The following is a 7,566-nucleotide window of genomic DNA, read 5'->3' as shown; positions in this document are numbered from 1 at the left end:
TTCACAGAGCAGATAATATGTTCTGCTATCAGCAATTCCATACAATTGCATATATCACTTTCTCGTCGCTTTCAACGCTCTACACTTCTAATATGGCTAATAGTCTCTGTTGGTTTGATCTTGAATGTATCGATTGATCTAGGCTTTTTGTTTTTAGTTGTCTCGTCTCTTTACTTGTATTTCTGCTTCTTCCCTTTCCCCTTTTCCACTTTTTTTTCATCCCGCACACTTGTAGTTAAGTTTTCACCTTTTTTTTTCCTCCTGTGAGGTGCCCACGTTGTATAAGCATAGTCTTTTGAGTGGGTACCTCCACTTTTTTTTCGCAGAATGTATAAATATGTCTGTATGAAAAATGCCTAATTTTGTAATGATTATTGACAAATGTTATTCTTTGCTATCTATGTATCATTCCTTCAAACGCATGTCGAATCTATATTTGTTTGTACATTCTGTTGAAAGAAGTGAAAATAAAACCTTTGAATTTGAATTTGAATTTGAATTTGAATTTGAAATAACCCACTCGCCTTAAAGGGATGGTAGGCCTATAGTATTGGTTGAGGTGAGAATTCAGTTTTAACGTTTTGCAAGATACTTAGAAACTGCTTTTTTAAAGGAAATGTTAAGAAGTATACAATTCCAACAGGAATTTAAAGTTTATTTAATGAAAATCGGTTTTGAAAAGGCTTGGATATCCAAAAACAAAGTAATACAAAGCGATCCTAATAAAAGGTAGGTCCAAGCTTTTACTAGAATAACTTCTTTTTGGATATCTCAGCCGTTTCAAAACCGATTTTCGTTAATTAACCATAGTTTTCCTCTTAAATTATATCATGCTCTTTCATAATATTTTTACAAGAGGTTTCTCATCATCTCACAATGCCGTTAGCAAAACACGTTGATAACTTCAAACCCCATTATACCCGAGATTGTATTCTCCACATATACACACACACACACCAGGGAGATGGAAGACTCTTCCACCTCCCTGCACACACACACACACCCACACACACCCCCACACACACACGCACACGCACACACACACACACACACACACACACACACACACACATGTTTCTGTGTGCACTAGGTCGGACAGCATGTACTGGCATGTGCGCTGAGATATACATTATTCATGAGATAATCTTTCGCTTGGTTACGGGAAAAAAAAAGGCGCTGGCGCGCGGTCCAGGAACACTCGTGCGCACAAGAATTCCACAAGGACACTTTTGACGATTCAATTTATCGATCCATTCTCGTTCAACATTAAAGGACAAGTTCACCTTCATTAACATAAGGATTGATAGAATGTAGCAATATCAGTAGAACACATCATTGAAAGTTTGAGGAAAATCGGACAATCCGTTCAAAAGTTATGAATTTTTGAAGTTTTTGTGCAGTCACCGCTGGATGAGAAGACTACTGCAGTGTATGATGTCACATGCTTACAACAATACAAGGAAAATATAAAGAGAATTTCACAAAATTTCATCTTTTGAAAAAAGTACACATTCCCTTGACTCGTTACTGACATATGTTATGGGGTATTATTCCCATTGCCTTTAGAAAGAGGCAAGTCAAGTGCTCTTTCATTATGCGAAAAAAAGTGAAAATATGTTGAATTTTCTTTACATTTTCTTTATACTGTTGTACTCATATGACATTATGAGCCGTAGTAGTCTCCTTATCCAGCGGTTCCAACACAAAAATTTTAAAGATTCATAACTTTTGCATTGATTGTCCAATTTTCCTCAAACTTTCACTGATGTCTTTTACTAATGTTGCTGCATCTCTCAATCCTTATGTTTATGAAGGTGAACTTGTCCTTTAAGCGGAAACTGGTGTGAAATAGAAAACTGCGGTGGTCGAGCACGTGTTCCAAGTGGTTGAGCACATGTTCCAAGAGGACAATACTCTCCTGGTATAATAGTAATCGTATATGATAATGATAATCATAATAATGGTGCTATATAGATAGAAAGATACATACATACATACATACATACATACATACATACATAGACAGACAGACAGACAGATAGACAGTATTAATAGATAGATAGATGGATGAATAGATAGACAGACAGACAGATAGACAGTGATAGATAGATAGATAGATAGATAGATAGATAGATAGATACTAGATAGAATGTAATGAGTGAGGCAATAGCATCCCATTGAATCCTTCTTCGATCCCAACATCTTCCACATAAGGCACCATCACTTCCGTGTTCGGGGAGCCATAACGTCACCTAGCCTTAAAGAACGTGATCGTCACACCTTAAAAAGACTGTTCGTGGAAGAACTTTCATCAACGCGATGTCGAACAACACACCACATCTCTTTAGCCACTATAACTGCTGGAATGTTTGTGGTGGGAGGGGAAAGATTTTTGACTCAGTACAATGTTCTCTCATTCCGTTGCCTTCTTTCAAGTCATGTCTGTCTTCTTCGCATGAACATGCATGAACGCCAGCACTACTAGGGTGTTTGTGTGTGCTAAACATTGACTCCAGCTATTTGCCCATCATTTGTCGTCGGCAGGTCACTCAGTTAAAGGAGACCTCCGGATGATTTTCAGATTTTTACATTTGAACAACTATAAATTAGTTATACCAAGGACAGAGTTTCAGAATATGTGATAATTGGGTTGAAGAATAAGAATATTTTCAAAATTTAGAACAAATTGCAATGAACAAGGATGATGACATGGCAGAGTCACCATAAGAATGCATGAGTTGGGGCTCAAGGAAGCAGAACAAAAGAAGAAGGCATGCATAGATTATACACAGGTGAACTCGCAAGCAGGCGGTATTGTAATGGAATTACACTGCTACATTTCTGAAATATGTGAACCTCCTATGTCATCATCCTTGTTCAGTGTAATTTGTTTAAGGCTTTTCAAACTATTGTTTCTCTCCTCAAGAACCACAATAAATTCCACAAATCTATACATGGAGTTGTCGATTTATGTACTACATGATGTGAAATTATGAAAATCGTCTGGAATGTCCCTTTAACTCTGTCATGGCCACTTGCAGCATGTTTATACTCGCTGTCAGGGACATAAAGATGAATTATGGTGGACCTGAAAGAGTTAACAGGACTGTGTTTTGCTTTGCCCGGCGAAGTAGAAATTGGGACATAACCAAAATAAGAACTAAAGGTGGCATGAAATAATTGTGCGGTATGTCACAAGGTGTCTGTTGATTTTTCATTTCATTTTACACATGCATGTTCACATGCATGTTTTTTTATTTTCATTTCCAATCAAACACAGGTAATACACTTTGACATGATTACATATATTGGAACATAATAATACATATTGGTTCTTAAAAGAACTTCATGGAAATGGAAATTGAGGGGCTGCTAAAAAGCGAACTTGTAGATTGCAGTCCCCTCACTTACGTTACATTACTACAATACATTAATTATATATGACTTTATAACACAATACAACGGTATGTACCATACAAGCTAATCATTGAAAGTATACAGTTTTCATTCAATCAAATCGGATGGTTACATGAAGTACAGTGTATACGCTTTCACATGTATACACATAGACATAGACATAGACATACACATACACATACACATAGACATAGACGTACACATACACACATGCACATAGACATAGACATACACATACACACAAGCACACACACGTACCCACATACACATACGCACACACGCGCACGTACACACACATGTATGCATCCACATACATTGCGCACACACAGAAGAGAGTAGGGAAAGAGACTAGGAGGGAGGGGGAGAGGGAGAGTAGAGAGAGCGAAGGGCAGGTCAACATTCTCGATACAGGCAGAAGAAAAAAGAACAACAATTCCAAACAGTCAAACTAATCATGGGGTACATATGAGCTAATCAAATATTTCTTTAAATTACTAGAGAATGATTTCAAACTAATGGAATCTTTTATATTTTTCTCGAGGGAATTCCAAAATTTTGGGCCACTGTAGATAAACGTGGATTTTGTAAATAGAGTTCGGGTAAGGGGCAAATGATATTCATCTGTTTGACGAGTGGGGTATTTATGAATATTTTTATTCTTATTAAACATGATTGCGCTGCTGATTATACTTTCAGTGAATGTTTATCCCCTGATCCCACTGGGTCGGCTTACGTTGATTTGTCTGCAGCTCTCTCACTAATATTTCCGCATATATAAATTCGAAGTAATTTTTTTTTAAAGTAAAGTTGATGAAAAACTAATTTGGCGTTATGTTCTCTGTGATTTTTAAAGGCCCGCTTGAATGAAGCATCATACTGTATGATATGCTTGAATCGTCTATCGATAAGAGAGTGAATATGTAGCCAAGAGAAGTGCATTTTAAAGAAAGTGAAAGAAAACTAAAACATTCACACACACACACACACACACACACACACACATACACACACATGAATAGATAAATAAATGAATAAATAAATAAATGAATAAATAAATAAATAAATAAATAAATAAATGGATAAACAAATAGATAGATAAATAAATATGTTCTTAGTTTTGTATTACAGCCATACCACAATCATCCGCACTCTAAGGAATTCGAAAATATTAAGATGGATGCCTAATCATATCAGTCCATCAAGTTCATGACCTTTTTCACTGACTGGGGGTGAAAACTGCAATGGGGACAGATTTTGATGGGGTGCGGCGATCCGCTCCAGTGGAGCAGGCGAATTCACTGTGTTGCTCGCAAAAGGGCGAATAAAGTTCGATGCGTCCACCTGGGGGTGATCATGTGATGTGCACTTGATGATTTTGCTGCTTGTTTACTAGAAAAATTCCAGATTTAGGTTCTTTTGTTCTGAACCCTACGGGTAGTAACATCGTCCACACCGATCTAACAATTTGTCTGTTCCACCCTGACGACAAATCTATAAGGGCAGGAGCCTACGTGACGAGATGGTGGATCCCAGATGAGACGTGCAAAGAGCATTAAATTCCGCTTGAAAATATTCCTTTAGCTTATTTTTTAGTGTTTGTGTGTGTGTGTGTGTGTGTGTGTGTGTGTGTGTGTGTGTGTGTGTATTTTGCCTTTGTCTCCGTGTTTCACAACACCTGATGCGCAAATTATGATAATTTGACAAGACATGAAAATCTGTAGGAATAGCTCATTCTACATCAATGTGATCATTGTTTCCTATAAATTAATGCAAATCACAATGTTGGGCATTATTCAAGCCTGAAATGGGGAAAAAGAAATGATATTGTAGCCCTCCATAAAATAATATATTTATTGAATGGTGCTCCTATAGCAACATGCATCAAGAATTAATGTTTGCTCATACATTTAGAAAACTGCATGTTAACATATAAGTCTTCCTTGAAGAAAAAAAATAAACACTTGAAGTGATGGCGTGAAGAAAGTTTCTCGTTGTTGGCATGCTTATGTTTAGGTATGGGTTTGAGATGGCGTCATAATGGCTAAATTGTTTAGTAAATGGGTACAGATATCGTGCAATCATGCGTTTTTGTTGTCGTTTGTATTGTTGTCGATACGCTCGTTGTATATGTAATACCAGAATATACTTCAATATCAGAGCAAATATTGGAAAGATACTATTGGAATTGGATTTTTAGAATCATTCCTCAGACGATGGGGGGGGGGGGGGTTGGCGGAAATACCGAAATATGATAATACAGTGTACCCTCTCAAGGGAAAATATGACCCAGAGATTCACGTATCCATGAATGCATGGCAGGATTTTTTTTTTATTTATTTTATTTTTTTTGGGGGGGGGGGGAGGCAAGAGAGGGAGCGAAGCAAGGTAACAATAGTGGGACGTAACATCCCCCTGTCATCACAGAGCTTATATTTTCATAGAATAAAAATTCAGTTATCTGGTGCATGCTTTCGATTGAATACATGTGTTTGCAAATAATTCAAAAAATATTCAATTGCGTTATTGCAATTGTATTTTTGTTGGAAATGAAATTAATGAAATGAAATTAATAATGAAAAATATGTATACTTAGGGTCACTGTCAATGTCTAAATTGTGTTCGGGCCTCCCCACGTGATCCTCGCGTGTCCGTCTTCGCTGTGTACTAATGGAGGCGGACCGAAAGGGGAGGGGGAGGGGAAGACGAAGATAGTACCTTAAAAGGGGAGCTCTTGCATTTAGAATTCTTGGATAGAATTGAAATTGAACAATCTGGTGCACATATTTGGTGGAATATTTGAAAATCTTCAATCAGGAAAGCTAATATCATGATATTGTAACAAGCATACATATAAGTACATGTATAACAAAACAGTATATTATAGAATTTCTCGCCCAATTTGGTTGATATTGCATCCGATTTAACGATGTGATCATTCGATTCGAGCGCATTTGAATGATCATCGAGGTCAACAGTGAAAACGCAAACTAGTTCATTCAATTTGATTTTGTCAGCATGCCTTTTTTACATTCATCATTGATTTGTATCAATCATATTTGTTGTTTGTTCTTTTATCACTGTATGTATGAATGGACGAGTTGTGCCTATCAACTTTTGGGTGCGCATGCTCAAGATCAGAGGTCAAAGGTCAAAGTCAAATACTTAATTCACCCATATCTATATGCAATGCCTCATTTTTCCCTTGAAATTTAGTATATACATATGCATCTGGACAAGATAAAGAATATCTCAAGGGAAAGTTTGGGCCATGGAGTCAAAGGTCAAAGGTCAGGTAAAATGCTAAAATTTCACATTTTTCCTCTATATTTCAGAAATGACTAAAGGTATCATCATGGAACTAGTACATATATGCATGTCCTGGCTGACAGTAATTCTCATGGAACTTTTTGGGTCATGGGTCAAACGTCAAGGATGAAAGGTTGATGTCAAATTCTCAAAATTTCACTCTTTCCCCAATATCTATATGCAATGCCGAAAGATATTTTCTTGAAACGTAGTGTAAACATGTATTACCAGATAAACATTTTCTGGGAAAGTTTTGGGCCATGGGATGAATGGTAAAGGTCAAGTGAAAATGGTAAAATTTCACTCTTTTCCTCCGTATCGGAAATGGCTCAAGGTATCGTCTTGAAACTTGAACAGTGATTCTCTTGGAAATGTTTTGGTCATAAGGTCAAAGGCCAGCATAAAATGCTAAAATTCTACTATTCAATGCTTACAATGACCCTAAACAATTATAGACATGAATACCACGAATACCACCTTTTCAGAGCTCTGCTGACTAGGCTTCTGGACTCTTGCTCCAAGACACATGAATGCTTATTAATTATTCATGATGGATTGCCCTGGGCACTGCTAGTCTGAATTCATGGCAAAGGGTAAAATGCATGCACATAAAAAATAAGCACATGTTTTCATGTGCTTGCATACACCACATTTCAGGATGAATAAAGACTAGCTGTGATAGTGGAATTTCTCATGAATATGTAATAGAGCATTCTTATCCTGGCCATTGTTCAGGACCATTGTTAGAATGTTAACCACACACTCCCATACACACCAATTGACCCCTGTGCAACATCAAAATTTTGTACAGAGGGTTGAAACCTAACTTGAAATTAAATCTTG

This window comes from Diadema setosum, chromosome 7, assembly GCF_964275005.1.
Source record: "Diadema setosum chromosome 7, eeDiaSeto1, whole genome shotgun sequence".
In the NCBI taxonomy this organism is placed as follows: Eukaryota; Metazoa; Echinodermata; class Echinoidea; order Diadematoida; family Diadematidae; genus Diadema; species Diadema setosum.
The sequence above is the reverse complement of the archived record's forward strand: the minus strand, read 5'-3'. Positions refer to the sequence as shown.